The sequence below is a fragment of the Mus caroli genome, chromosome 8 (assembly GCF_900094665.2).
Source record: "Mus caroli chromosome 8, CAROLI_EIJ_v1.1, whole genome shotgun sequence".
NCBI classification, from domain to species: domain Eukaryota; kingdom Metazoa; phylum Chordata; class Mammalia; order Rodentia; family Muridae; genus Mus; species Mus caroli.
In genome coordinates this window covers 79641823-79658106 of record NC_034577.1, presented here as the reverse complement: position 1 = coordinate 79658106, position 16284 = coordinate 79641823, and the positions used below count along the sequence as shown (strand labels likewise).

General features: G+C 43.6%; 1 long non-coding RNA gene across 2 annotated transcripts in view; it reads left to right on the top strand.

The window, feature by feature from the left end:
* Nucleotides 1-110: 110 nt before the first annotated feature.
* Nucleotides 111-16284, top strand: part of LOC110300738 — a 62548-nt gene continuing 46374 nt past the window's right edge. For both annotated transcript variants that reach the window (XR_002378611.1, XR_002378610.1), the window contains exons 1-2: nt 111-358; nt 15728-15902. This is a non-coding gene — a long non-coding RNA (uncharacterized LOC110300738). The remainder of the gene's footprint in view (nt 359-15727; nt 15903-16284) is intronic.

The window sequence follows — 16284 nt, the reverse complement described above, 5'->3', positions numbered from 1 at the left end:
ACCGCCCATTTTCTAGAAACGTTGAGTTTATTGGGTATCTCAGCCAGACCCCTCAACTAAACTAGTTTTCTATTGGCTAATTTCAGCAAACGCCTTCGGGTACCTAGCGCTAGACGTTCAGCTGGAAGGGCCGAGAATAGCGAGCAGCTAGGCTGATATAGCCATGGCGCCGCCTCCTGCCTCGGGGAGGAACTGAATTCTGTCCCAGCATACTTTTTTAAGCTTGGTTCCTTTCTTAGTTCTTAAAACAATGATTGAGCGCCAACTAACTTCTGGGCGGTATTTTGGTTGCTAAGGAGAGATCACCAAGCTATCCCTGCCCTCAAGGAACTAAAGAGAAACTGAAATATGTTCAGCAGTAAGTACTAGAAGCGCCCCCAAGTAGATTTCCTTGATTATGATTTCTCTTCTTTAGATATCCAATTCCTTAAGGAAGGATTTCTTTCTTGGTTATTTTCTCCTCATGTCGTCCAATATAGTCATAAAGAATGCACAAAGTGCCGAGCGGTGGTGGCGCACGCATTTAATCCCAGCACTTGGGAGGCAGAGGCAGGTGGATTTCTGAGTTCGAGGCCAGCCTGGTCTATAGAGTGAGTTCCAGGACAGCCAGGGCTACAGAGAAACCCTGTCTTGAAAAACAAACAAACAAACAAACAAAAAAATGCACAAAGTATGTCTCTGTAACTATAAATTAACATTTGATTAAAATGACTGTTATTTCCTGTTATTTCTGTTTATTTCCTGGTGGTCATTGATTCATTCAAGAGGTATTTATTGCATGACATGCTACGCATTGTATTTGTCCCATATTACATTACATTTATGACCAAGGTAGATAAGATTGCATTCCTCACAGTGAAAGGTTTCAGGAGCAATAAACATGGAAGTAGGCAACTGATTTCAGATAACAGAAGCTCTATGGAAAAAGCAAACAATATTAAAGACAGAAGGAAGGAGGTCCAGAAGTGTTGCAAGGAAGTTTGAGCTGAGAGCCCCAAGAAGACGGAAAGGATCCAGCCACACAGATCAGGGCTGAGAAGGTCTTTGAGCAGCACAGCCATGTTTCCAAAATTGATACACTGTGTGTTTTACTAATCCTCAACCTTCGCCCTAACTCACTTATCAGCTCCTGACTCCTTTATAGACTCCTCTACCCTAGTAGCACTTTCTAAACTTTCTCATTAGGGAGCCTTCTCTGGTCCAAACCCTTTACATGCATTATCTTATTTAAACTTTTAAGATGACTTGTTTGTTTTAGAAATGGAGTTTTTCTCTGTAGATTAAGCTGGTCATGAACTTGCTACAAAGGTCCATTCTGGCTTCAAACTTGCAGTCCTCCTGCTTAAGCCTTTCAAGTGTTCAGGTGTGAGTTGCCACGCCTGACTTAAAGATGTGTGTGTGTCTGTGTGTGTGTGTGTTATGTTTTTTCCAAACAAGGTTTCTCTGTATAGCAACCCTGACTGTCCTGGAACTCACTTTGTAGAGTAAGATAGCCTAGAACTCAAAGAGGCCGACCTGCCTCTGCCTCTGCCTCTGCAGTGCTGGGATTAAAGGCATGGTACCATCATGCCCAGCTTCGAGATGAATTTTTAATGTTATGGATCAAAACCTATGAGTTATAAAATATACTTAATAGATGATGACGACATCTTGATGTTTTGAGCCAGGGTCAGACATATTCCTGGCTGTTTGGAACTCTCTTTGTTGACCAGGTAGGTCTTGAGTTCACAGAGATTTTCTTGCCTTTGCTGGGATTAAAGGCATGCTACACTACACCCTGGCTCATAGCCATTACTTTTTTTTATTTTGCAGAAATAACCAGAATGTTGGTGTTGCCACCAAATCAAAATGGTGATGACCCCAGACAAAGGTGCACAGGCCATCTTACAGCGAACCTGGAGGGCGTGGGGGGACACACTCTCTGGAAGGTTTAGGTAATCTCTAACGTGATTGGTAGGGGCCAAAGCCCTGATATTTGTACAATTTTGATTGGCTACTATGTTAGAGTTAGGTGATTGTGATGGTTTGTATATGCTAAACCCAGGGAGTGACACTGTTGGAAGGTGTGGCCCTTTTGGAGTAGGTGTGTCACTGTGGGTGTGGGCTGTAAGAAAGCCAGCCTTCCACTAGCAGTCTTCAGATGAAGATGTAGAACTCTCAGCTCCTCCTGCCTGGATGCTGCCCTGCTCCCACCTTGATGGTAATGGACTGAACTTCTGAACCTGTAAGCCAGCCTAATTAGATGTTGTCCATCATAAGACTTGACTTGGTCATGGTATCTGTTCACAGCAGTAAAACCCTAACTAAGATCGTAATCTAAAACCTCATTGGTGGGTGCCAGGATACTCATTGGACTGCATTCCTGTGCCATGAATGATTAACCACCAGATGGGCTGCCCAGCACAGATGGCCTATCCTGAGATGAGACATCTCTCAATCATGTTTCTCTTCAGGCTGCTCCTCAGGTGGGGGATTTTATTGTCTTGTTCCTGGACTTTGGGGTCTGCTACTGGAGACTTATGATCTAGTTTCAGAGTGGAGACAAAAATGAAATGAATGGACCCCTGTAATCCAACAATGTTTCAAAAACAGGAAACAAAAACAAAGTACAGGGCCTGCCTGCAAGTTGGCTCAGAGTGTAAAGTCACCGTACACAGCTTAGGCATAGTGCATGCTTTTTATCATGGTTTTACCACAGCAGCAGAAGGAATACAATGGAAGGGTACGGCCTCGACATGATCAAGGGCATATATACAACTTAAACATATGTAGTGAACCATGTATCTGTGGTGAAAGCCTGCATGCTTTCCTCCAACGGGGAAAAGAGAAGAGTTCCTACTGGGTTTTTTGTTTGTTTGGTTTGGTTTTAGTTTTGGTTCTTTTGAGACTGGGCTTCACTGAGTAGCCCTGCTGTCCTGGAACTCCAAGACCTGTCTGCCTAAGCCTACTGAGCGCTGGGATAAAGGTGTGTGCCACCACTACCTGCCTATGTATGTTTCTACTCTTAACACATTAAAAAGTTATTGATGTACCCAGGTCTTTCTCTGCATGCATATCTGTGCACCATGTGCATGCTTGGTACCCAGGGGGATCAAAAGAGGTCATTATAGATGATTATGAGCCACCCTGTGAATGATGGGGCTAGCACAGCCCCATCCTTAAGCAGCCAGGGCTTTAATCACTAAGCCATCTCTCCAGTCCCCACTCTCAGCATTTTTGTTCGACTTTGTGCTGGAGGTGCAAGTTGGGGCAGTTAGATGAAGGGGAAGGAGGAGGAGGAGGAGAAGGAGGAGGAGGAGGGAGGAAGAAGAGGGAGGAAGAGGAGGGAAGAAGAGGAGGGAGGAAGAGGAGAATAAGAGGAGGAGGAGGAGGAGAAGGAGGAGGAGGAGGGAGGAAGAAGAGGGAGGAAGAGGAGGGAAGAAGAGGAGGGAGGAAGAGGAGAATAAGAGGAGGAGGAGGAGGAGAAGAGGAGGAAGAAGAAAGAAAGAAGAGGAAGAGGGGGAGGAGGAGCATGAGGAGAAGAAGAAAGAAAAAGAAGAAAGAAGGAGGAAGATGAAAGAAGAGGAAGAGGAGGAGGAAGAAGAGGAAGAAAAGAAAGAGAAGGAAGAGGAAGGAGAGGAGAAGAAGAAAGGAAGGAAGGAAGGAGGAAGGAGAAAAGAAAGAAAAAGGAAGAAAAGAAGGAAAGGAATTAGGTCAGAAAGCAAGAAGTAAAATGTAGCTGATGTAACCCTGGATGTAAAATGATAAGCACACCAATAAATAATTAGAATAAGCAAATAATTTAGGATGGTGAAATAAAAGATCAATAAAAAGATGTAGTATCTAGCTGTGTAGAACATGTTGGTTTCAAATTTACAGCTCCACTTGTCAAGCTTCCTGAGTAGTGCTGGGATTAAAGGCCTGCACCACCATTCCTGGTTTATAAAAAGCTTTTTGCTGGACAGTGGTGATATAGGCCTTTAATCCCAGGGACTTAGGAGGGAGAAACAGATGCAGAAGCAGACAGATCTCTGTGAGTTCAAGGCCAGCCTGGTCTACAGTGTGAGTTCTAAGACAGCCAAAAATACACAGAAACCCAGTTTCAAAAACAAAAACAAAGAAAACCCCAAACCTGAGTGGATTGGCTCTTGACTGAAAACCCAGCACATGGGGGCTAAGCCAGAAGAAACACAAGTTGGAGACCAGCCTGGACTATATAGAGTCAAAAGTACAGCTCTCTTTTGGAACTATTATTAGTGGCCAGAGTCCAGGAATACAGATTTAGGTTACTTCTATGTGGAAGCAGGTCCACAAAATTATTATAGTTTTACAGAACAAAGAAAGTCATAAATCAAGGCAAGTTTAACATCCATTGGTGGTGTACATCAGAGGGGTAGTGAGTGTGGTGAGATGGGGTAACAGTGGGTACCTTGAGATGGGGTAAATTTTTCTATAGGCTTTAGATGCTCTCAAATCCCATTCTGAGGTTTCAGGTTGGTAGAAACTAGTTATCTGCTAGGTTAATAGATTCTAAAAGGTTTTTAATCTATTGTCACAAGATGTTAGTTCTGACACAGAGGTGGACAAGGAGGTCCAGAATTTAGCCCAAGGCAGTTATTAACCTCAGGACCTGTAACATTCCAAACTCTCCAGAGACTGAAACTCCAACCAGGCTGCAGACACAGAATCCTTTCAGTTTTCATTCACAAACACAGTTTCTCTCCAGGAGTTTCTCTTTGCAATAGTAAGCTCTTGTCGATGTTTGTTTTTGAGAAAGTGTCTTCCTATATCCGTGTTTATCACCTTCAAGGCTGTGACCCTTTAACACAGTTCCTCATGTTGTGGCGACCCCCAACCATGAAATTATTCTCATTGCTACTTCATATCTGTAATTTTGCTACTATATTGAAAGGACAATATAAATGCCATTTGTCTACATTTAAAGACCAGGCCTGATTTAAAAAAAAAAAAAAAAAGGCTGTAGGGCACCAGCTTCAGGAATAAACCATAAGCCCTAGAAACTAAGTCATAAGACAGCAGCTCTAGGAACAGACCATAGAACCCAGAACAAGATCATAAAACCCCCTTCCGAAGAACAGGCTTGGGATTGCCACAAAAAAATGGGGAAATACCCAGAATAGGCCATCTGTGCTGGGTAGCCCTATTTTATCATATGGCTGAATGTTCATGACAGAAATACAGACCACTGACCACCTGTGACCCCCCCCCCCGCACCAATTAGATTTTAGATTACCTAATCCTTCTAGAGTTCCCTATAAGGCCTGTGCACCCCTATTTTATCACATGATACAGGAATGCAGACCACCGATCACCTGTGATCCCCACCCCCAGCACCAACCAATGAGATTTTAGATTACCTAATCCTTCTAGAGTCTCCCTCCCCCCATTCCCTATAAGAAGGCCTGCATGCCTTTGTCTGGGGTCGCCGTTTTATAGAATGGTTGACCCCCACATGCTGGTTGTTTCTGCAGAACAAATGCTCTTTGTCTTTGCATGCAGTCTGAGTCTGGGGTCTTCCTTCAGTGATTTTCAGTTCCTTACATTATGAATTACAATGTAAATATCTGATAGGAAGGATATCTCACCTGGGACTCCAAAGAGGTCGTGACCCACATGTTGAGAAACGCTGCTGCTCTATCTAGGCCTGGCTGTCCTAGAGTCCACTATGTAAACCATGATGGCCTTGAACTCACAGAGATCCCTCTGCCTCTGTCTCTGGAGTGCTGGAATTAAAGGCCTGCTTCACCACACCTGGTTTAAGACCTTGTCTTAAAACCAAACAGAGTAGTTGGGCAGAGACAGGAGGAGCTCTGCTAGGTCAAAGCTCAAGAGAAAAATTAAATTTAAAATTGATTTAATTAAAAAAATTAAGACCTAGGATGGTGAGAGTTCTATATTTTTATGTATATCTGCCACAATAAAAGAGCTCAGGGATATGGCATAATAAATATTTGATAACTTCCTCAGTTTACAAAAGGAAAGTGTAGCTTAAGTTCAGCCAGAGCTGCTGCTGCCAGGGAAGAGGGGGTTGGACACTTGCTGGGACTGTCAAACACCTCCTGAGGCTCACTTCTCAAAGGCAATCGAAACCTCCTGGGGAAGTGGCTGAGGGAGGGACAGGAAGTTGCTAATCTGATGAGTGCAGCCCGCTTCTGTCCTCTTTGATTGTTGGTGACTTTCCTGTCACTTATGAGCCCCTGAATCCAGGTGGGTTTGCTGGCCTTGCTTAGTTCTTCCTTACACTACAGCATGGGAAGGTTAAAGAAGCTCAGGAGTTTGATGGGGAAATGGGAGGGATGTCATGTGCTCAGTATCCACCCTGGGACCATAGTTCCAGGATCAATTATTACTGTTATGAATCACATTGTGTGTGCATGGGTATTTTGCCTGCACACACACACACACACACACACACACACACCATATGTGTACCTGGAGAGATTAGAAGAGGATATTCTCTGAAACTAGGGTTACAGAGACTTGTGAGGCTTGTATTAAGTAGGTGCTGGGAATTGAACCTGGGTCCTCTGCAAGAATAGTAGGTGCTCTTAACCAGGAAGGACTCTCTACCTGGGAGCCCCCCAGCCCCCCACATACTGATATCAGAAGTCCTGTCTTAACTCTCCACCCAGCTGTATCAATCAGCTCTTTATTAGCCAATCATTAGTGGAGAACAATCTTTTACAAAATACTGAGTGAGGAAATGCTTCATAATAATGACAATGCCAAACTCTACACTGCAGGTACAGAAATCAGCATTGGAATATGCTGTGCAGAAAAACATTCCCCTACACTGCCTGGCTGCTTCTTTCTTTTTTTATTTTATCCTCCTCCTCATTATAATTATTACTTTGAGGCTAGATGTCATGTTTCCCAGGCTGACCTCAAAATTGCTGCATAGCTGAGCATGGACTTGAGGTCCTGATTCTCCAGGCCTCTCCAGAGTGCTGGGATTACAGGTCTGCACCCCCACAGCCAGTTTATGTACTGCAGAGGACTGTGCTCTGTATGTGCATGCCAAGCCAGTGCTCTTCCAGCTAAACTCATCCCTAATCCTGTTCCCCACGCCCACCCCCTTTGTTTTTTTTGTGACAATACTCCAGGCTGTCCTGGCACTCACTGTGTAGCCCTGTGTGGTTTGAACTGGTGATGTCCCTGGTTGGGGTTATATACATGGGCCACCATGCCTGGCTGTTCTTTCTTTCTTCCTCTTAAGAATCATGAATGGAGCCGGGCATGGTGGCACACGCCTTTAATCCCAGCACTCGGGAGGCAGAGGCAGGCAGATTTCTGAGTTCGAGGCCAGCCTGGTCTACAAAGTGAGTTCCAGGACAGCCAGGGCTATACAGAGAAACCCTGTCTCGAAAAACCCCCAACCCCTCCCCCCCCCCAAAAAAAAAGAATCATGAATGGAGTCACAGTTTACTACTTGAGTATACACTGCTCCCTTCATTTTTAATAAGGCATGGATATCTTCCCACTTGTGCTCAAGTAGATATTTTATGAGTCCCCAAGTGATAGGCAGTAATTTCCTAAAAATAGTTCACAATTATAAACAAGGATGTCAATGAATTGCATTTGTCAGGGCTCTCCAAAGAATGCAACAAATTGTGTGTGTGTGTGTGTGTGTAAAAAGAAACCGTTTATATGTTGTTTATGGAGGCTCATGTGTCATCAGGGTAGCTCTCAGGCAGTAGACCCACAGAGAAGCCAATCTTGTTGCAGTTCAGATGAGAAAGCCTTTTAAGCTTCCCTTTTTGGGGGGTGTGGGGGTGTCAGTGGTCACGAGGCCTACCTATATTATGGCAGGCAATTTGCTTTATTTGAAATCTACTGATTTACAAAAAGAGGTTCTTAGAATCATCAGGACCAGTGTTTGATCCACTAATCCTTGGCACAGCTAAGTCGTCATGCAAAATAAATCATATTCATGCAAAGTAAGTAGTTTTCACTCACAATTCTGAATCAAACCTCTAACTTGTCATTTCTGCTTCTATTTTGTCCACCTAGGCCCTTGTTCCCTTGGTCCCCTGCTCACGTACCACACTGTAGAGATTAGAGCTGAGTGTCCCAGTTATAGTCAATGACAGACCACATTAATGATTCCACCAAAGTTCAACTTGGCAAACCAGTAGGGCTTTCTTGTTGTTGTTTTTTTGTTCTTTTGTTTTTGGGTTTGGTTTTTGTTTTGTTTTTTTTTTTTTTTTGATTTTTGGTTTTATGAGACAGGGTTTCTTTGTGTAGCCCTGGCTGTCCTGGAACTCACTCTGTAGACCAGGCTGGCCTCGAACTCAGAGATTCGCCTGCCTCTGCCTCCCGAGTGCTGGGATTAAAGGCGTGTGCCACCACACCCGGCAAACCAGTAGTTTTATTGGCAGGCAGTACTTACTGGAGTGTCAGTGTGGGGCAGCTTACTAGTTTGCTGGGTAAAAAGCTTACAAGGTTGTGCAAGAACTTGGATTTAATCCTTTTTACTAAAGGTAGAGGTGGTAATGGTGGAAATAATTGTCTTATGTAAACTTTTTCTTACATTTATGCTTTCCAGACAGGATATTAATAGATGCTTACAATAGTTCACGCAACAGCCAGTCTTCAGAAGTAAATTGATCACAGATTCATCAATATCACTAAGGGAAAACAAAACAAAACAAACCCTAGCAACCTGTCCCCACTCCCCCAAAGGAGAAAATAAGCAGGCAAAACCTTTATTCCCATGCATGTTGGCTTCATTCCTCCATAGTGAGGCCAGTGAGCATCCTCACAGAGATGAAAAACTTGGCTTGTGTGTGTGTGTGCCTATGTGCATGTCTGTGTGTATTTGCCTGTGTGTGTGTGCGCGCGTGCGCAAGTACATGCATGCGTCCCTTTATAGGCAGTGTGTCCCGTGTGTCACAACTGTGGGTGGTGGTCTTTGGATAAGTGTCATTGTTTTTTGAGATGAAGTCTCACTTTGTAGCCAGTCCTAGCTGGTCTAGAATCACTGTGTAGACCAGTCTGGCCTTTAACGCAGAGATCCAGCCTGCCTCCACCTCTTGAGTGCTAGGATAAAGGCACACACCACGATGCCCCCATTGCCATCTCTTTTAATAGAACTGAAGCTTTTGGGTGCCGAAATTCTGTCTTTTCTGCCATACACTCAACATTCTGAACAGCTGTGTGCAGTACACAAAAATTGAATGTGGCTCTAAAGAGTGAGAGAGGGAATTGGATTGCAGAAAAGAAAAGAAAAAAAAAGACAAAGCTAGAGATAGAGGGAGGAAGATAATGGAGAGGAAAGGCTGAGGAAGGGGAAAAAGGAAGAAGAAAAGGGGGCCTGGGGCAAATCACACCCCCTCTGTGCCTGTTTTCTCACCTTTGAAATGGGCAGGGATGGGGCTGTGAAGCTGGCACAGCAGATAAGTCAGTCAGTCCCCAGGACACGATGGAAGGAGGGAACTTCAAGTTGTTCTCTGACCTCCATACCAGTGCTGTGGCATGGGAGCACATTCCAACCCCAATAAGTAAATGTAAAAAGAAAAAAAAAGTGCTTTGAGATAGTCAGCATGCTCTCTGCCTGATATTTTGATGGTTTTTAAGAGACCAGTATAGGTTCAGAGCACACCAGATCATTGTGTTGTTGTTGGTGGTGGTGGTGGTGGTGTGTGTGTGTGTTACTGTCGCTGTAATTGTACTTCTGTGATGATGTGATATTATTCCGATTGTCTGATGTTTGAATTTTTTTTTTGTGGTGCTGAGATGGAACCTGGGACCTTCTTCCATATAAGGTATACTGCAGAGCTATGTTTAATAGTCTGTGAATTTCTCCCCAGTAAAGCAGGGCAGGGTAGATAGAATTTGCTTTCCTCGTTATCTTTTCTCTCAGCCTTGATTGGGGATGCCTGAGGCTTAGTAGTTGGCCAGCCTTGGGGTCAGAGGTTGATTCTGAGGTTTCTGTCCGAAAGAGGTATTTTAATAATTAAAGAGTGTTTAGTGAGCATGGTGGTTCAGGCCTTCAATCCCAGCTGAAGCAGGCAGATCTATGAGTTCAAGGCCAGCCTGGTCTACATAGGGTGTTTCAGGACAGCTGGGGCTACATAGTGTGATCCTGTTTGAAGAAAGGAGAAACTGGCACGATTCAACTTTATTTTATGGTATAATGCCTGGGATGCACTTTGATTCTAGAAAGTGCCCTCCACCAGCAACTGTTTCTAATCTTTGTATTTTAGCTGTGATGTAGGCTGCTGAAGCTAAGATCTGCCCTGGCTTTCCTGTAATGTGAGAGTGGGATTAGCTCAGTGCTGCCCTCTGTCGAGACTTTGCAGGAATCTCCTGCTTGCCTCACTCTGCCAACCCTGGTGACAGTGAACTGACCAGTGGGGTTTCCAGACCCTGTTTCCAGATTTTTGTAGAAAGACACTTCTGTCTTTCAGATGTGTGTAACCTGACAGCTACAGTATTTTTCTGTTTTACTTTAAAAGAATGGTTAGGAAGATCATTACGATTTTGTCTGCTGAAAGTTTTATGTTTTAAACATTTATTTATTTGGTGTGTATAGGTTCGTGGGCCCATGAACGTGTGGATGTCAGAGGCTGGCTCTTCCATCCTACGTCAGGGAACTTATCTTGTCGGGCTTGATGATCACATACTATTCTTTTACCCTCTGAGCCTTCTAAATGGCCCAAGTCTTATTAAGTGAATATGTATTTTAACTATATTTTAAGTAAAAGCTAAAAATAAAAAAAAAGTCTTAACCAGCTACCTTGGGCCTTCTTGTCTAACTTACAGGTCTGATTTCATTATTAATTTTTGTTGTAGGTGGCGCTTGCTTTAGCATGTTTCTGCAGTTCAGCCACTCTGCAGCATGTTGTCAGAACTTAGTTTCTTTTTGTTTTACTTTGGTTTCCTTTCCTGTTTTCAAGACAGGGTTTCTCTGTGTAGCCCTGGCATCTAAATTGTTTTACTTGTAGCTATTATGACTAATGGCCCTCTGTTTCATTTCTCTTGGCAAAGTAAGAGTGGAATCACATGGTAAGGTTAAGGCCATAAGGTTAAAGGTCATATGGTAAAGTCGAGTTTGCCTTTTTGAGGAACTGCCACACTCCTTTTCGAAGCTCTTATTCCAGTTTATATTTCCACCAGTAATCTATGAGGGTCCTGAGTGTGTTGTGTTCGCATCAATGCTTTTTGGGCTTGTGCATGCTTAGGGAATTGAGCAACACTGCCCACCCCATAATTTATCTTCTTTATTACTGCCATCTTAGCAAGACTGAAGTAGTATGTTATCATTGGGGTTTAGTTTGTTTCTCTTACGACTTGCTGTCCTAGCTAGCATTAACTGTCACTTTGACACAGCCTAGACTGACTTGGGGAAAGAAAAGACCCTCAGTCAGAATTGTCTTTATCATATTGGTCTTCTTTCTTGGGGGATTGTCTTGTTTAATTGATGTGGGAAGGCCCAGTCCACTGTGTGCAGCACCATTCCCTAGGCAGGTGTCCTAGGCTAAGAAAGCTAGCTAAGCATGAGCCTGTGCATCAAGCAATGTTCCTGAATGGTTCCTGCCTCTCATCAAGTCCCTAATCTGACTTCCCTCAGTGATGGATTAGGACCTGGAAGCCTAAGCATGGAAGACCCCTCTCTCCCCAAGAAGCTTTTGGTCAGCAACAGAAGGAAACTATAACAATTTGTGTGTGTGTGGTAAAACAGTATCTGCCATTTTAGCATATTTAACCTCTCCCTCCAACTACCATATTTAACAGACAATGTGATTTCAATAACAAGAACTGGATGTTATTTAAATAACATTGTTATTATTGAATTTGTAGGAGCTCTCTATGCTTACTGTATTAATATAGATTCTTTTCAAAATTACAATTCTCAGATATTTTCCTAATAATATCTTTTAAAATATAAAGATTAAAAGTTTAGCTAATGTTTTACTTGTCATTTTTTTCCCTTTTCTTTTTGTACTACTAGGGATTGAGACCAAGGGTTTTTTCCTTTTCTTTTCTGTCTTCCTCCCCAACTCCCCCAAAATTCTAGGCAGGCTCTCTGTCACTGAGCTATCCCCATCCTTGGTTTTTGAGACAGAATCTCCCTTGTAAATCAGGTTGGTCTTGAATACCCAGTCTTTCTTGCCATAGTCACCTAAATGCTAGTATTATGATATAAGTCATCACCTCTGATTGCCTTCAGTGTTTGTTTGTTTTGTCAAGACTCTGCTTGCCCTGGACTTTTATACCCAGGTAAAATAGTCTAGGTAGTAAGGGGTAGGAAAGAGATGTTCCTTTGGTTACAGGAGGTATAGCAACTGTGTAAAGAAATAAGAAGGCTATCACAAACTCTGTCTGAGCTTGTTAGATTGTGTCAGTTTGTATCTGATCCTGTTAGATTGTGTCAGTTTGGTCTGAGCCTGTTAGATTGTGTTAGTTTGTGTCTGAGCCTGTTAGATTGTGTCAGTTTGGTCTGAGCCTGTTAGATTGTGTCAGTTTGGTCTGAGCCTGTTAGATTGTATCAGTTTAGGAAGAACAGTGATGGACACAGAGGACCAGAGTTGAGCTGATTGTTGTCACAGAATTCCATGCACATGAACTCTGCTGCTGTTCCTATTTAGGTTCTTTCACCAATTTGGAGATTATTGCTAAAACTTCAGCTCAGGGGTCCCCTTTGCTAGGAAAGCATTCCCTGATCTTCCTGGCTTGCCTTTGTGCTCATGCTCCAAAAAGCTATTTGGGTATTGCCAGGGCCAGTGCCGCAGCGGGTAGAGCCTAGGATTCCTAGAGGAGTGACTGAACACAGAGAGATGCACAGGCTCTGTGGATTTCTTCTGTGTGGAAAAGGGAGAAGCTCTATTTTATAGTTTGGTGTATTTAAGGGCAGAGGGAGTTGCTGAGTGTGTCAGGCCTTATCTAAGGCCTTTGAGATCAGGAGAGCTCAGAGCTACTTTCCCAAAAAGCACCTAGAGATGTTTTTTCCTCAGAGCTGTCAGGTTGCCCTACAGTATTCCACAGACAAGGGAAAGTCAAGTCAGATTAACTGAGTTCCAGGTTGCCTTGGATTTAGGCTTGTATAGCGACATATTTTACTCCCATAAAGTACATTGTCAGTTCAGCTTAATATTTAAGTGTCAGGTGCTGCTTGCCTCACTGAATGCTATTAGACTGTTTTATTTTATGTATTTGAGTGTTTTACCTGCATGTATGTAAATGCACCACATGCATGCAATGCCTGAAGGGGTCAGAAGATGTGTCCCCAGGTTTGGTTTCTAGCACACCCATGGGGGCTCACAACTGTCTGTAATTCCAGCTCTAGGGGCACTGCTCTGTCTTCTACAGGCATTACCTGTGTTTGGTACATTTGCATACATGCAGGTAATCACTCATAGACAATAAATTAAAAATAAATAAATCCTTTTTAATTCATTTCAGGACTCCAACCAATAGTGTTGCTCTGCCCTCGTTCAGAGTGGCTCTAACCATGTCCCTTAATCTAATCTAGAAACTTCCTTATTGACATGCCCAGTGGCTTGTTTCCATGGTGATCCGACTTCCATCAAGAAGACAACCAAGGCCCTGCCAGTGCCTGACAAATACAGAAGTGGATGCTCACAGCTATCTGTTGGACGAAGCACAGGGTGCCCAGTGAAGGAGCTAGAGAAAGGACCCAAGGCGCTGAAGGGGTTTGCAGGCCCATAGGAGGAACAACAATATGAACTAACCAGTACCCCCAGAGCTCTCTGGGACTAAACCACTAATCAAAGAAAACACATGGTGGGACTCATGACTCTAGCTGCATATGTAGCAGAGGATGTCCTAGTTGGTCATCAATGGGAAGAGAGGCCATTGGGCCTGTGAAGGTTCTATGCCCCAGTATAGGGGAATGCCAGGGCCAGGAAGCAGGAGTAGGTGGGTTGGGGAGCAGGTGGGAGTTGAGGGGAGGAAATAGGGGATTTTCAGAGGAGAAACTAGGAAAGGGGATAACATTTGAAATGTAAATAAAGAAAATATCTAATAATAATAATAAAAAAGAAGACAGCCAAGACCAACCACCATAAACACTAACCCTAAACATCATCTGCTCCCCTCCCAAAGGCCCTGCATCCTAATACTGTGTCTGTGAGGGTGCATACGGACTTTTAAAGAGCACAAGCATACCTTTTCTGATAGAATGATGGAATGACAGTAACAAGTGTATGGGACAGTCGAGTCGCTCTCACATCACTGCTGAGAGGTAAAATGGAGCTGCCTCTGGAAAACAGCCTGGCAGTTTCTCAAGAACAAACATTCAGTTATTCTTTTAAAAATGTATTAATGTGTATGTAGATATGTCTCTGAGTGTGTGTGGCATGTATGTGTAGTACTCTCAGAGGCCAGAAGGGGACATAGGAATCCCTGGATCTGGAATTATAGACAGTTGTGAGGTAGCCTACATGGGTGCTTGGGAATGGAACTCGGGTCCTCTGGGAGAAGAGCAGTTGCTTTGAACTGTGGGGCCATCTCTCTAGTCCCATCGTCCAGTTCTTTTATGATTGAGTTACCGTAAGAGTAATTCAGTTCCTAAGAATATATTCAAGCACATTGGGCTGGGCAAGGCTGTATATGCATGGGGGAGGGGCAGGCAGGTGGTCTCCGTGAGTGCCAATACAGCCAGGGCTATGCAGACAGACCCTGTCTCAAACAGAAGAGGAGAAGGAGGGAGAAGGAAAGGAGGAAGAAGGAAAGGAGGAAGAAAAGAAAAAAAAAACAGGTTCATACAAGCCTTGTAAACAAGGATTCATAACAACTTTATTCGCAATAATTCAAAAAGTGGAAGCAGCCAAATGCTGTCACTTGGTGAGTGCAAAATGGTGCACCTGAGCAGTGGTATTGCCCTTAGCCATAAAAAGTTAAGGGTGCTGTGTTCTACAGTGTGGACAGTCCTAAGTGTGCTGAGTGGAAGAAGTCAGCCTCACCAAAACAGGGCATGCTCTTCCACTTCCTGTATGTGAAATGTCCAGAATTGACGACTCCTGGAGACAGGCTGAGAAGAGGGAACGGTAGAGAGTGGTCACTGAATTTCTTTTTGTGGTGATCACGCAACTGTGAATGGACTAAGAAAATACCACAGACTTCCCCTTCCGCCCATGCAGAGCTTTCTCTCATGTTGGACAAACACTCAGCCACTAACTAGGTAGCACAAGCCTTCCATCTTCTAGGTACTAGGCTTACAGAGGGGCCTATCTCGAGTAACAATCTCTAGCATGAAATAAATAAAGCAACGTTTCATGAAGCGTATTTCAATGGAAGAGGATTCCTCCGTGGTGTTTGTTCTTATTTCATACCAAGCTTTACTGTATTATCTGCCTTTCAGTCTTAGACATTTTGTCATTTCTTAGGGGGCTTATCAGTAAATCAGTTGGTTATGGAAAAACCTCTGCTGGCTCTAAGTAATAGGTATCTTATGGTGCTTTGGCAAGATGGCTTTTCTCTGTCACCTTTGTCTAGTGGCATGTGGCACTGAAGGGAGGAAGAGGGTGCAGCAAAGGGGAGCTAAAGTCAGTGAGATAAAGTGCAAGGTTTCTTAAGTCATTTGGGGTGTTGAGGATTAAATCTGGGACCTTGTAATACTAGGCAAGTGTGCACCCCCAGTTTAGAAAACTGTACATTGCTACTGTGGTTCTTAGCTTATACTCACTGTTCCACAGTCTCTGAGAGCTTTGAATCTTTCCTAGAGAATTCGTGGATTTAAACAGTTTTTTCTTTTCGCTTGTAGAGAGACTTGGAATTGACAGTTGATGAGTGGGGACATGGGCTACAAGGAAGCATTGCTGCTGGTGGAAGTTTCACTGTGGAGTTGACGGTCTTCTAACTTGACCATCGAAATATCTTTTTAGGACTTAAGATGCCTCCTTTGATCATACACCATTTAGGACATGGAAGATTTTCAGGTAAAGTTTAATATTTTTAAAACGTGTGTCTTGCTTTTTTTTTTTTAATGCATTCTGGGGTAAAAATAGCAAAATTAGATAAAGTCAAGTACAGGTATCAAGATTTAATTTTGATAGTTTCTGATTTTGTAGTGTCAGGGAAGTGTTAGAGATCCTCCCCCCCCACCCCCCAGACAGACAGGAGCCTGTGACTCACAATGAAAGAACCTAGTGGGGAAACCCCCACCCAACTCCCGATTCAGCGTGCACCCAAGAATCACGAATAGAACACAACACCTTGATGTAACAACACGAGGTATTTTAATGGCGGAGCTCCGGGTCGAAACGTATCTCACACAGGAGACAGTGGATTCGACCACGAGGCTTGGAAGCTAGGGGTTTT